Source organism: Lactuca saligna, chromosome 5 (genome assembly GCF_052625555.1).
Source record: "Lactuca saligna cultivar CGN05327 chromosome 5, ASM5262555v1, whole genome shotgun sequence".
In the NCBI taxonomy this organism is placed as follows: Eukaryota; Viridiplantae; Streptophyta; class Magnoliopsida; order Asterales; family Asteraceae; genus Lactuca; species Lactuca saligna.
Window position 1 is genome coordinate 2,847,661 of NC_136421.1, and position 7,291 is coordinate 2,854,951.

Genomic DNA, 7,291 nt, shown 5'->3' on the forward strand with positions numbered 1-7,291 from the left:
GCACTAAGACTTCCTTAGAGAAAAAATTTTGATATAGTTTCTTAATCATTAAGATGATCACAAAACTGATACTAAAGTACTCTCCCATCTTTTCAGATTTGAGAAACTTTTATCCTTTTGCCTAATTTGATTCTTCTTATTCGCTCTGCCATACGTTGGAACCTTTTCCAATGTCTCAGAGTTACACTTACACTTGTAAGTATAATCATATTTACTAAGCTTTAGTAAACTATGACGAATAGCCTTATATCTTTTGTGGTGGACTTAATCAGTGCACATGCCTATGTACTTGATCCCTTAGTCCATTACTTTACTCACACATCCATGTGAGTAAGTAATTAGTCTTAATTTTTCCAATACTTGAAAGTTCTCATTCATCATGCTATACACCTTGCATGATTCCAAGTTCCTGTCCAATTGAGACTTGGGTGATGAGAATCTTTCCTTTATTTGATAAATTTAGACATTACCACAAATGATAGAATCAATTTCATATTTCCACTCTTGCTATTAATGGAATCATATAAGCAACAATTTTTCCTCAAACGCCATTGTAAGGATATTTAAAATAAATAAAATCAAAAAATTTCTTTTATTTTAAAACTATGCGGAAAAACTTATCCTTACAACCCATATGAAAACTTGTTGTTATCTATTCCTAAGCAATATCTCATAACTCCTAAGAAGTAGCTCAAGAATCTGATCTTCAAACTACGCGATAGAAATCCATCTACGTGATCAGATTCAGCATATTCTTTCTTTAAGTTCCTTTACTTTTCTTTGATTCTTAAAACATTACCATGTGACCCAGACACATCATGTATCAGGAATCTCAGAATAGAAACTTAACAAAGTTAGATAGTGGACTTTACCCGAAGTAGAGTCAATCTTATTGACTTTAACATCCTTAGGTAAATTTGGCAGCTTCGCAACTAATGACCCTTTCTTTGGCAATATAAACATATGGACCCTTTGATAATGGTACACGAGACTATCACAGACTTAGTTTTTCTCTTTACCATTTGTTCAACCGAGTTGACTATGGCTGAACCCTTTCCATTGGGAAGAGAATGCTTTTCTGGATTTCCTGTGTCACTATTGTCAATGTCCATCAAGTTTCAGGAAGTTGATCTTAACAAATAGATAAGATCATTAAGGGTCTTGTCATAGTCTATTTCATAGGTGTTCCAAAAGAACTCACTATGTGACTTAGAAAGTGATTGAACCACCAACTTTCTCAAGACTTTGACACCCTTCTCTCCCGGCTTGTCAATATGTGACTACATCTCCAAGATGTGACCACACCAAGACCTTTACTTGCCAATAGGGCTCGAGTGACTTTAAACTTTTAAAGAACTTGTGGGGTAGGGAGAATAATTTGGAGGAGGTGACAGAAGTATGATTTCCATGGGACATCATCTTCATTAGGAATGCTTGTTTCAAGAGATTTGGGAAGATCATAAATGTCTAAACCAGACATGTTTTGGGAGATATTCAAGATAGTTGATTTAAAGTCCTTAATATGACACCCAATATGAAATATTAAGGCTAGGACCCAACAGACTATTTTATAACTTAGAAGAGGTATGCCGTAATGCAAGCTATAAAACAATTTGAAGGTAGGTGAATGACGATTCACCAATTTCCACCAAGATAAACGAAATGTATTATTAGGTTTTAATTGGATTTGAAATTCCTAGATCTTTTGAGATTCATTGAACTGTTCAATGGCATGTTTCAATCTCGAGTGTGCCCTTCAGGTTTTGTGACTGGGATGCCGAGGATCACAAAACAAGGTGTGAAGTAACCATGCAAATTACTTGGTACCCTTAAGTGTTTACCCCTCAATCGATGTGCCGGTTAACCACACACGCTCCATCGATACTATGATAAACATTAAGTTACCCTTTGCCTACCTTGTTAAATACGAGTTAGTGTGCCGGTTAACCACACACGCTCCACTAACCGACTTAAACAAAGTGCAAAGTGCAATTTCATGGATTAGCACCTTATTCACATTTTCCTAAGTAACTAAGATTGGGAATTATTAAGAGTTTAGTTACTTAGTATTTATCATTAATACTTTTAATGAAGGGAGAATTATAGTCATGTCAAACCCGTTCGGCTAACGACCCTCCACCAGTCAAGCAAGCGGTGGGTGAGAGTGGACACCCATTAAGTTGCCATTTTATAGGCAACAACCTTATACCCACCTTATAGACCGGCTTCGTGAATGAGGCGTACTAGCGGTAAGACCGACTTTACTCTTATACATATATATATTATTAACTTATAATATTATAAAGTATAAGGGTTGAATTTTAACTTTTAAAATTCTAAGGGCTAACTTGGAATTAAAGTATTCATAAGAGAAAACTTTACAAATTCCAAAACTTGAGGGCAAGTTTTGAAACTATTCAAAACTAATTAACTCCATAACTTATGTGTTTAAAGTAGTTTTAATCCAAAAACTCTTCAAGTTCCATAACTTGAGGACAAATCATGGAAGACTTTAAACTAATAAAGAATTAACTTTTTCTTTATTTTATAACTTATGAAATTAATTAAGGTTACATTATTTTTTTTTATATATTTATTTAATGAAGAGACTCTTGGTCCTCCATAACTTGAGGACAAATTATGGAGTCATAACTCCAATTAATTAGAACTAGACTCTTCATTTTTTGTAACCTTTGCCAACTTTATGAGTTTTATGAGTCTTTAATGTGACTCTTCATGTAACTTGAGGATAAGTTACACAAACACATTTTATACTCAACTCTTAGATTAAAATGGATTGAAACCAACTATTTCATTCAACTTTTCTATTAATCTAAGAAACTCATAAGAACAAGATAATTCAAATCAAACTTTTTCATGTAATTAGTCTAACCTTTAAACTAATACAAAACATGAATCTATTGACAATTATCTTTGAAAAATGGATTAGCATGAACATTACCACATTAAAAAACAAGTTTATAAGTTCAAAAACAACTTAGGGTAATGTTCCTAGTCCATTTCTAGCCAAAAACCTCGAAAATATGCTGTCTGGGGTCCAACTCGTCGAGTGCATGAACACAACTCGACGAGTTGGATGCATTTTGCCTTGGACTCGTCGACTCCCTTCATGGACTCGGCGAGTCAGCTGGGCTGACAGCATCAAAACTTGATTTTTCAGCTTCTATTGCAGGTATAACAAGAAAACAAGCCTAGGCTCTGATACCACTGTTAGGTTATGAGCATTATAACACTCCTAAGTGTACATGCAACCCTAAATACCTTGGATCTATGTTTTCTCTATTATACATGCAAATATGAACATCCAAGGTATTATCCTAATCTAGCATACAAAATATCAATATAACAAGATAGAATACATACCTCTTTAATGGTGCTTGTCTTCATGAAGCTTGAGTGCTTAGTGCCCCAAGTGTGACACCTCAAATGGTTCACACAACACCAAATACACTTGGAATAACTTGAGAGAAATTAGAACACTTCATGAAATCGTCTAGCCCTCATACACATACATAGTGTCGATTTCATTAGCCATGGGTTTCTTTTATATGGTGGCTATTAGGGTTACACCATGTAACTCATGACTTTACCCATTCCTTATGGTCCATGGATTTTAACCTCCATGGAGTATCCATGGGTCACCCCATGGACTTAGTCCAACATAAGGAATCTTGGATCACAAGCCCACATATATAAGAATGAATGATTTACACAATCAACCCATATATTTAATTAGTCTCCTTTTGATCACTTAATTAATTCCAAATTAATTCTTGATCAATACTAATTAAATAACCTTATTAATATATTAGAACTTATAATATATTAACAAACCTTAAGTGTTATTTCTCTCATTTTAGTCTATCCAAGTGCATGATGCCATGCAACCCAAATGGACCATGCCGGGTCGGGTCAAGTCTTACCAATTATAGTTATGGACTTAGACATTAATCCAACAATGTCTTCGACCAATAACGTTCCAACTCAGCTACCATTCCCACTCCACCAAGCCATCCCCAATCGATAATTGGGGCTATTGCAAACTCCCTATTGTAGAGCCATCCAAGCCGATTCTCGTAAGCAGTTAACAACGGTCGGGGAATGTTTTGAGGAAAGTGGTATAATTGATGTATACTTGCTACATCTATCGGGTTTTCCTCCTGTGGAACAGCTCTTCGTGGTCCCATTCCTGCATACAAAATCAAACCAAAACAGCAAACATCAAAAACATTAAAACAATTTAAGCTATCTGCCAGAAGTCACGACGTGGCCAGGCTACGCCACATCGTGGGCCGCAGTCGGTCACAGTTCTTGGATCGGTTATTTTGTATGCCATTTCCACCAAAATTAATGCTTGGGGTTTGTTCCTATGGACATTTAAGGGACATGTAACCTAGAATCAACAACTAGTTCCATCCAATTTCGTGAATCATATAAACCCTAACCATGAAAATTTAAAATTATAAGAACTAACCACCAATAATGAGTAGAACACTTACCAAGTGGAGTTAATTGACAAGAACTTGCAAGGAAATTGGAAGTAGATTAAGAAATTGGCTGTGGGGTTTTGTTGTTCCCGTTCGTGCGGTGGTATCAAATGGGGAATGGGGATGTTGGTCAAAGGGTTTTAAGGAAATGGTCCCCCCTACTTTTTAAAGGCCACGACGTGGCTGGCTATGCCCACGTCGTGGAAACTGACTGATTGCAAAATATTATAAAATCTGACTATTTAACTAATTACTTTGCATCTCATTCATTAATTAACGTTCCCTACAGCTAATTCTTTACTAATTATCAGTTATTAGATGATGAGTTGATGTCTTTCCTAATTAAAAAGAAAAAAAATTTAAAAGAAAAGAAAATGCAAACCAAACTCGGGTTGCCTCCCGAGAAGCGCTTCTTTTTCTTGGAGTCTTGAGCCGGACTCCGTGCCTTCTACGTTGAATCTTATGAGGAATCACCCATTAAGATCTTTTGTTCCTTGAACCGCCGCTTGCAATCTTGAACTCGCCTTTTATATGCTTTCTTTGAATTCTCCTTTTTAGTTTTGCCCTCTTCTTCAAACTTGCGTTTTGTGCCCTTAGTTTATTCCTTGCACTCCATAGCATCCTCCTCTTCTTTCACCACCAGCTTTGTTACTCTTGAAGTGACCTCCTCTTCATCACTTGTCATTTCCTCATCCTCTTTGCTCACCCAAGAAGTCGGACTCTTGTAAGCTATGACTTCAATCAAGTATGGAACAGATGCCCTCGGTTTTGTCCTTTTGACTTGATGAACTGCCTTTATCTCTTCTTCCATAAGCTTTTCCAGTTCTTCTAGTTCATTCTCTTCATTAATTGTGAACACCTCTTCTTTATCTTTTTTGACAATCATCTTTTATCCCAAAAACTTCTTGTTCATCTCCAACTCTCAAAGTGAGCTTAGACTCGCGGATATCAACAAGAGCTCTAGCAGTTTTAAGAAATGGACGCCCAAGGATTAATGGATCATCCAGGTTTTCTTTCATATCCAAGACTACAAAATCTATTGGAAAAACAAATTTTCCAATTTTTACCAAAATATCCTCCACTATGCCCCGGGGTTGTGTCACCGAACGATTCGCCATGTGAATCTTCATTTTTGTAGCCTTCATCATCTGAATCTCCAATTTTTGATAAAATGAAAAAGGCATCAAATTAATGCTAGCCCCAGAATCGGCTAAAGCATTAACCTTCATTTTATTCCCAAACTCACATGGAAGAGTGAGGCGTCCAGGACCCCCCATCTTTTCTAGTGTTTCTCCCAACACATCTTTTGAAGTTTGTTCATTTAGAATCACTGTAGATTGCTTCTTTAATTGTCTTCGAGTGTCTATCAAATCTTGCAGTAATTTCTGGTTCTCAGGAGCTTTGGATAAGGACTGGACAAAGGGAGTATTAATTGGGATCCCCTTTACATGCTTTACATACTCTAAATGCTATTTCTCCAGTAGACTAGGTCCAGCTCGGGTGGGAAATGGCAAAGGTGGCTAATAAACTGGAACGGGCTCAAAGGATTTTTGATCAGAATTGCGCCACATCGTGGCGAAGCTGGTTCAGCAACTTCTTCACTTTCGAACTTTAACTTCTTTGGTTTTGGATCGGGCTGCTGTGGTTCTTCTTCCAATGCCTCCAGGAACTCAGAGATTTCTTCTTCTTCAATATTAATGGCCATTACGTGAGACTGGGTCTTTACTTCGGGATTCTTCAGGGACAATTGTTCCTGAACTAGAGTGGCTAGTTGACCAAATTGTACTTCAAGGTTATGGATGGAGGCTTGCTGATTCTTTATCAAAGTTTGTTGTTCCATAATGGCTGAATCAGTGGCATCGTGTCTCTCTTCCGAAGCTTCCATAAACTTCATCAAAATGGTCTTTAGTTCGGGTTTCTTCTCGGCTGGTGGCTGCTCCTTTTGATAAAAGCCTTGACCTGTCTGCCTATACTTCTCTTCTTTTTGCTTCTTATACTCTTCATATGGCAGCCACTCCTTCTTCGGTTTCCTCCAGTCCTCATCATATTTATCCCTACTAGAGTAGCACACTTGAGCCTTCCTGTTCCCAAACTCATCTACATTACAGTCCTTGGTCAGGTGTGGACCACTACATCTCTCGCAACCCACTCTTATGGCATGTATTGATTGGTCCATTTGTGTTGTCCTTAGATCCATATTATTCAGCATGGCCATTACAGCTGCTATTTCTTTAGTTTGGGACCCTCCACTGCCTTTGATTCCATCTTGCCTAGGGTTGTGGTATTCGTGAGAGTGCTTCGCGAATTCTTCAATCAACTCCTTGACCTCCCTTGGATTTTTCTTTGTTAATGGTCCTTGAGAGTCAAGGAGTTGTGTCATCATAACGTTTACCCCATCATAGAAAATTGAGATCTCTTGTTGCACATTTACATCATACTGAGGGAAATTTCTGAGCAAGCCCTTGTACCGCCCCCATGCTTCGTATAGTGACTCCCCTGGCTGTTGCTCAAAGTTGGCTATTGCCTTCTTGAGTTTGGCTATCTTGGATGGCGGGCAAAACTGGTCCAGGAATTGCTCACGCATTTGAGCCCAAGTGGTGATTGTACCCGGTGGGAGTGATTTTAACCACTCCTTAGCAGCTCCTTTGAAAGTGACGGGAAGCATCCTAAGCAAGACTGTGTTTCTGTTGACATTTGGGACATTGAAGTAATCCGCAATGTTGTTGACTTCATCTAGATGCATAAAAGCATCCTCATGATCTTTCCCAAGAAACGGGATATCC

General features: G+C 37.7%; 1 non-coding gene across 1 annotated transcript; it reads left to right on the top strand.

The window, feature by feature from the left end:
* The first annotated feature begins 6,937 nt into the window (after nucleotides 1-6,937).
* On the top strand, nucleotides 6,938-7,044 carry LOC144999138 (small nucleolar RNA R71). Its single transcript, XR_013660659.1, has one exon. It is a non-coding gene; the product is annotated as a small nucleolar RNA R71 (small nucleolar RNA).
* Nucleotides 7,045-7,291: the final 247 nt, after the last annotated feature.